The 7,300-nt window shown below is 39.2% G+C and overlaps 1 long non-coding RNA gene across 1 annotated transcript; it reads right to left on the bottom strand.

The window, feature by feature from the left end:
* Positions 1 to 3,029: 3,029 nt before the first annotated feature.
* On the bottom strand, positions 3,030 to 4,374 carry LOC139435671 (uncharacterized). The gene is made up of 3 exons (XR_011644881.1): positions 4,319 to 4,374; positions 3,550 to 3,625; positions 3,030 to 3,449 (listed from the first exon to the last, which is right to left on the bottom strand). It is a non-coding gene; the product is annotated as an uncharacterized lncRNA (long non-coding RNA).
* Between the last annotated feature and the right edge of the window lie 2,926 nt (positions 4,375 to 7,300).

Below are 7,300 nucleotides of genomic sequence, written 5' to 3'. Positions count from 1 at the left end.
GTGTCACGTGTTCTGAATTGACCAATCAGAATCGAGTATTCAACTAAGCCATGTAATAAGGCTTTATAACATAACATGTACATCACTTCGCTGTACAACTTTTTTTTGGGGGGGGGGGGGGGGGGGTGTAAGCACAGTTAGTACATGTTTATTAAACGGACTATTCAAATCAAGCAATCTGATGTTTCTTAGTTGTGATATAATGAGCGTATATCCCGGGTATAATTGTTACTTTTCACAAGTCAGTATCCCTCCGCGTCTGAGAACCGTTACAACCATATGGTTACAACTGTTACATTACGTCCGTCACGAAACTAACTAACTAACAAAGCTTAAAATGGAAACATTTAAGGTTAACTTCGACCTCCGGGGTGGCCTTACTATGGAGGAGTGGATTGAGAAGTGCCTATCTCCAGAAAAAAAAGCACCTAAACGACGACAATGCTGTCTGTCTATTATGTTCTCTAGCTGTTATTGTTGTTGCATAGCAACCACCTCGCACTATGTTTTGTGCAGAAGGCAACGGAGGGACTATTTTATTTTGAACATCATTATTTAATAATAAAAACTATTTAAATTGGAGTGTGTATTTTTCTTTCACATTGCCAGCCACACGTGGTAACCGTTTTATAAATGCAATAGCTCACTTCAGGCCGTGATATACGAATATCTATCGACACTCCGCTTCGCGTCGGGCCGAACCAAGCCTTAGCACAACAGTGCTGGAGCAGAACAACAGTCTGGAGGAAGAAGTGGGCCGGTCGGAAAATTCACTAGCAATCGCCCCTCCCAGAGCTCTATATATGGCGCTGCCCCCTCCTCCCGTTGACAATTTACTAGCAATAACGAGGGCCGGTCGAGATTCCCGGGCTGATTTTCAAACAAGTGAAGTACATGTTATAAAGCCGTGGAGGGCTGGAGTTTATAAACCAAAGAGTAACCGCCCTGACGGGACGCTGTAATAAGTAAAGCGAACGCACCCGCAAGGACACCTGGCCTCCTATTGGTTGAGGGATTTTGACAGGATTGTTGCACAAAAGTTTCGAGCGCGCACAGAATAATTCTGAGAGCAGAAAAAGTTTCGAGCGCGCACAGAATAATTCTGAGCAGCAATATATCTGAGTGCAAGCGTACAGTTTGAGCACAAGCAGAGCAAATCTAAGTGCAAGCAGGCACTATTTGAGTGCGAGGGCACTATTTGAGTGCGAGGACAGAGTTTGAGGGAAATAAATACATAAAGTATGCTCTCAAATTTAAATACCACGCTCTTGAATAAAGATAGGGAATAACCCCCATAGTTTGCGTGGTGCCGACACGTAAATGTAACAAAGTTCGTGACTCCACCACGCATTGTGGTGTTAAGGAGTCGTGGTGGAGTCACGCATTCTGGTGAGATCAGGTTGCTTAAATTCTCTGAGAAAGTTACTGAAAGATACACTTCTGTGTATAAAAAGCTGACCACTACCATGAAGTACTTTGTGTCACTAGATTTCGTTAAGAATCTGACTCTTAATGGCAGTTTGTGATTTTGAGGCTATTTCAGTGAAACAAGGCTGTTTTGAACATTTGACAGATTTATGCTTAATTCTCTCAAAAAGTGACTGAAAGATACACTTTTGTGTATAAAAGCTGACCACTACCATGAAGTACTCTGTTTGGGTATATTTAATTAGGATTCTGACTCTTAATGGCAGTTTGTGATTTTGAGGCTATTTCAGTGAAACAAGGCTGTTTTGAACATTTGACAGATTTATGCTTAAATTCTCTGAGAAAGTTACTGAAAGATACACTTTTGTGTATAAAAGCTGACAAGTAGATAATTAAGTACTTTGTGTCAGTAGATTTCATTAAGAATCTGACTCTTAATGGCAGTTTGTGATTTTGAGAGATTTCGTTAAGAATCTGACTCTTAATGGCAGTTTGTGATTTTGAGGCTATTTCAGTGAAACAAGGCTGTTTTGAACATTTGACAGATTTATGCTTAATTCTCTCAAAAAGTGACTGAAAAATACACTTTTGTGTATAAAAGCTGACCACTACCATGAAGTACTCTGTTTGGGTAGATTTAATTAGGATTCTGACTCTTAATGGCAGTTTGTGATTTTGAGGCTATTTCAGTGAAACAAGGCTGTTTTGAACATTTGACAGATTTATGCTTAAATTCTCTGAGAAAGTTACCGAAGGATACACTTTTGTGTTTAAAAGCTGAAAAGTAGATAATGAAGTACTTTGTGTCGGTAGATTTAGTTAAGAATCTGACTCTTACAGAACCGACTAACTCCCCTTTCGTGTATGTACAGCTCTCAACATGCCCAGACTTGTAGTGATTTTCACCTCGTTTTATACTTTTCGCCTCATTCTGAAAGAAACAGGTGAAATTTGCTAACGTGACGGTCATCTTTGTGATGGTGACGCGTATTGTGCGAGACCAGAGACCTGTAGTTCACTGAGCGGTTTCACACACAAAAATGTGTAACTTCACAGTTTTACGACACATTTTTATGTTTTTGACTTGCAAAATGTTCTTTTAAATTGACAAACATCATATGTGTCATTCGTGGCACAATTCAAACGGGATCAAAAGATAACTTTTCTCTCTCCATTGACTTCAATGTATAATTTTCCGCTTCCGGGGTCCCATGGAGGCTCCTGGAAGGGGAGGGACTTCGCCTCTCTATATGAGTGTGTACACACACACTGTACATACAGACAGGGGTTAAGTTGGGATTTGATATGTGGGGGGGCTGTGTTTTTTTTTTTGGGGGGGGCAATATATGATGCCCAATCCTAAAGCAACTGCTCCTGTATTAGATGCACTATTTCATGCCACCAATCAAGAAAATAAACATAGAAAGTATGTCAAATAGACCGTCTTTTTATTAGTATTATTTAACTGGAATGAATTTACATTTGAAATTATTAATATATACACAAACATTTTTCACAAATTACAGACCTTCAAATTGCCATTTTAAGTCAACATTTCTCTGCACACTTACTCAAAAACATTCAAATACAACTATGTGAGTACAGAGACATATTATCTGAACTGATTGAGGAATGAAAGTCCACATCAATATAAGCAGTTCAACAACATTACTGTATGTACGACCAGCTACTTCATCAAATCCCAGATGGGCTGATAGGGGGAAGCCTGTGTAGTCGTGCATCTTTGTCTACAGGCTAAATGGTCTGCAGACCTTCTGGTAGCTACCCACTTCCTCACATATTCTGTGGGGTCCCAAGAGGTAAGAGGAGGTCCAACCATTTGAATGAACATTAGAGCAGAGACATTTTGAGTTTTCAGTTGTGAGCGCATTGATGTTACAACTGCATTCATTTCTGAGAGACCCCTCTGACACTCTGCACTGCTCACAGCAATGGTTCACTGCATTCTTAAGCTTTAGAAGGGACATGTGCATCGGCACACTGGCATTCTCCTTAAAGTCCTTAAAGTAAATGTAGGATAATTAACAAAGGAAATTATGGTGATTAAATAAAAGATACAAATGGCTTTGACACGCTCAGTAGCAGTGATGTCTTGCATACCTTTTAAAGACGTCTGTAAGTTTCCTCCTTTTTACTTCACTCATTTCTGCATCATGCCTCACTTTAAACTCTGAAACTTTCAAAGAGAAATTAAATAAATATATGCATATCTCAGCTTTATGCACTCACATACATAGCATCAGGCTGGGGCCAGTTATTTCATGAGAGGGGTACAATAAAAGCGGGTTAAATTGACAAAGACAGTATAAAGTAATTTTGTAAAATAAACATAAAATACAATAATTGGTATTTGTTTTGGTAAATTTAAGTGACAATTTCATTAAAAAACATAAACAGTATTTGCTTTTATAAGGTAATGAACAGTTTAATCTCCACTGTCTCTGATTTGATTTAATTCCAATAAATCGTAATATTGTAACTTTTTTTGGAGGGGAGCCATAGGGAGCCTGTTTGCCCCCCCCCCCCCCTAGAACCGCCCCTGCATAGCATGGTTTAGGAAACGGGCGCTCTGCACGGAGGAACCGCAGCAGAGTCCCGCGGGAGGTGCTGCGGTGTAAAGCTCACGATCGGAGCAGAGACACACGTTCACTGACAAAGCCGACAAACTATCGCTGGTCGCAGAGATCTGCTATTCTAAAATAAAGTCAACAATATCGACCATTTGCTGGTGTCTTTCTCTTAGTTTAAGAAACGCTTGATTTGATCAAAAGTTAGTTAAAACAAAAAAACATTATTTAACTTAATCGTAGTCGAACGTAAAACCAGAATATCAGACGAATTCATGTTAAGAAACCTGTAAGCGTATTACCTATTTTTCTCCACACTTTTTCCCGGATTCATCTGTCACTCTGCCGGCTGTCTGCGTGACTGACGGAAGAGACGGTGTGGTCGCCGATCAGCCAAGTAGATTTGAAGAAAATAAAGAAAGGGGAAACCCGCGAAAAATTTGAAAAGTGCAAGTCATCGTCGCGTCATCTTATTTATGTTCCCTGCAGCTAGAAAGAGTGTTTTATTGATTTTTCGAATTATTAAGAACCTTAAACATATAGAAAGAAAGGTTTTAACATGTATATATTTTTTGTGTAGACATATGATATAGGCATGATGCATACATTGTTACAGTAAAATATGCGAGGGGCATGAGCATTTTCCTATGTGCCGGTGCTTAGCTCCGGACAGCCCCAGCCCAATTTAACCCCTGCATACAGACACACGCACGCACGCACACACGCACGCACACACACACACACACACACACACACGCACGCACGCACGCACGCACGCACGCACGCACACACACACACACACACACACACACACACACACACACACACACACACACACACACACACACACACACACACACACACACACACACACACACACACACACACACACACATCTCAGCTGGCTGGCAGCGCCCCGTTATACAACAGGCCCAGAAACCAAGAAATGACAAGCATGTAATTCATTGGTAAAATGTCAAATCTGGTGATATACAGTAAAAATTATAAATTGAACTATTATCCTCCAAAATAAAACTCTGACATTACAAAATGGATGATTATATACCATGTTTTCAAACTGGCAGTTAAAGGGTTAACATCTTGAAATTAATTCAATATTTTATATTTTTGATCAGGACTGAAGTTGATTGAAAGATTTAACCCCAAAACCAATTGAACAATATTAATCTGTTATCATTTTATAGGAGTTTTTGGAAGTGGACATTTTTGTCCCGGATGACTTATTAGGGTAGTTTATATATATCTGACTCTGTGCCAAAACTAATAATGCACCAAAATCCATTTTGTTGCTAATCTTTGACATATCCAAGACTGTGATCAAAAAAGAAAAGCAAGTCCCCAGATCAACACACTCTCACTCCCTAAGCGTCCAGGAGCGACGCTTGGTCAGGATCCCGTGGCGTGCAGTTGGGACGCGCCGAGGCTCCTTCGGCTTCATAAACGGACGCAAAGAGCTTTGAACTGATTGCAATGTATTCCCATCGGCGGCGGTATTTGACGCTCAGGGAAGCACCGCACCCGTTTATGTCAGCGTCTGTTAAAGGCAATGTGAGCGTCCATTCCCATTGGATAACGGAGAATTGTACACCCGGAAGTAAGTATTCTCCTTACTGTCGATTGATTTGACAGTGATATATCCACTACTCATCAACTCAAAAACACCAGATTACCTTTGTTAATTAAACAACATTGATAGGTTTAAATTGTGTACAATGCTTTTGTGTTTTTCCCCTTCAATTCTGAGAAACAACTTGTTTTCTCTGAAATGTTGAGCACCAAAGACACTACACTACCCATAATCCCCAGCTATCGTCGCGACCACGTAGTTCACGTGATACATCGCTCAGCCGGGAACCTTGAAACACCAGACCAAGGTAAATTGTAATAAACTGGACTGCTCACTTAATTTTCGAGAACATTCAAGCATAACACAAATAAAATATCTCTAGGCAGCAGGATTTGTAAGACATTAAGAGAAACTTAAAGAAAATGTAGTTTGTAACAGTTTTTTTCTTTTTTGGAATAATGGCTCATTTAGAAGCTGGCATTAGCCACGTGTTTGGCTAGCTAGCTGACCAATGTTAGTACAATGTAGTAGTAGTAGTAGTAGTAGTAGTCATCAAAGGAGCTATTGCACTTTTAGTTGTATCGCTCATCAAAACAGAGAGGACTCTCTGGTGCGGTATGTAATTATTATAATTTATTCAACACTTGGATAATAATATTCATATTAGTAGATATTTTATGTCGCTGGTAATTTGTTATTTTTACCATAAGCTGTCATCAAAAAGGAATGCCATCATTTAATGTCATGATGTTTATGTGAACAAATTACACAGTATATTACAACTCAGTACACATTAGCCTAATTATTAACAGAATGTTGTTCAATGTTGTTCAAAATGGATTCACTTAGCATTGGCGTTTAAGTGTTACATTATATTATACAAAAACCCCACTTGTCATTTGTGACAAGTGTCATTTGTGAATATATTGAATATTCACATACATATGAATATATTAATTAGATTCAAACCATTGGAAGTTTGCGCACTATCTCAAGTATTCACAGCATATTAGACTCTATCTTCTATCTCTCCAATTGCATTTAATATTGAGTATGAACTTAATATTTGTGTATTTGCAGAGAAATTGATCAACTGACAGCAACATTTTTTGAGATAATCACTGTTTAACTTTGATTTGCAGAATGACAAAGCCCAAACAAAAACTGTGCCCCTCCTGCCAGGCCCCACATTCCCTTGGGCGGAAAACGTGTGTCGCGTGTGTATAATAAAGAAAAAAAAAGGAGAAAAAAAAGAAGCACAGCTAAAGGACTTGTTTAGAGTATAGGTGAGGTCCTGATAATTTATTCCGGTAAATTACTCTGACCTTACTAATTGACCTGACCGAAGTTATTGAGTCTATGTAAGTTTACTGCTTGGCTCAGATCCATCAAACGTCAGCAAGATCTCACCTCTAGTAACTCCCCGAAGAACCAGGTTCAATTAACTGCTGTTTCTATTCAGACAACTCTTTTTAATCTGTTTAAGCGATCCCGAAGGATTTTGATATCAGTAAATGGGGTGTGTTCCTACCTAAACATGTGTGTGGCAGGGTGCAGTCTTACCTTTGAAGCAGGGGAGGAGAGCACAGATTTTCCCTTTTATTGTCCCAATCCAAAAGGTGAGATCAGTTTATTTGAAGAAAATAGTAGGTCCAAACCAATACAGAGTCTTTACCTTTTAACACATTATAATCAT

The sequence above is a fragment of the Pseudochaenichthys georgianus genome, chromosome 17, assembly GCF_902827115.2.
Source record: "Pseudochaenichthys georgianus chromosome 17, fPseGeo1.2, whole genome shotgun sequence".
NCBI lineage: Eukaryota > Metazoa > Chordata > Actinopteri > Perciformes > Channichthyidae > Pseudochaenichthys > Pseudochaenichthys georgianus.
Note: the sequence above shows the minus strand (reverse complement) of the source record. Positions and strands in the feature narration are given on the sequence as shown.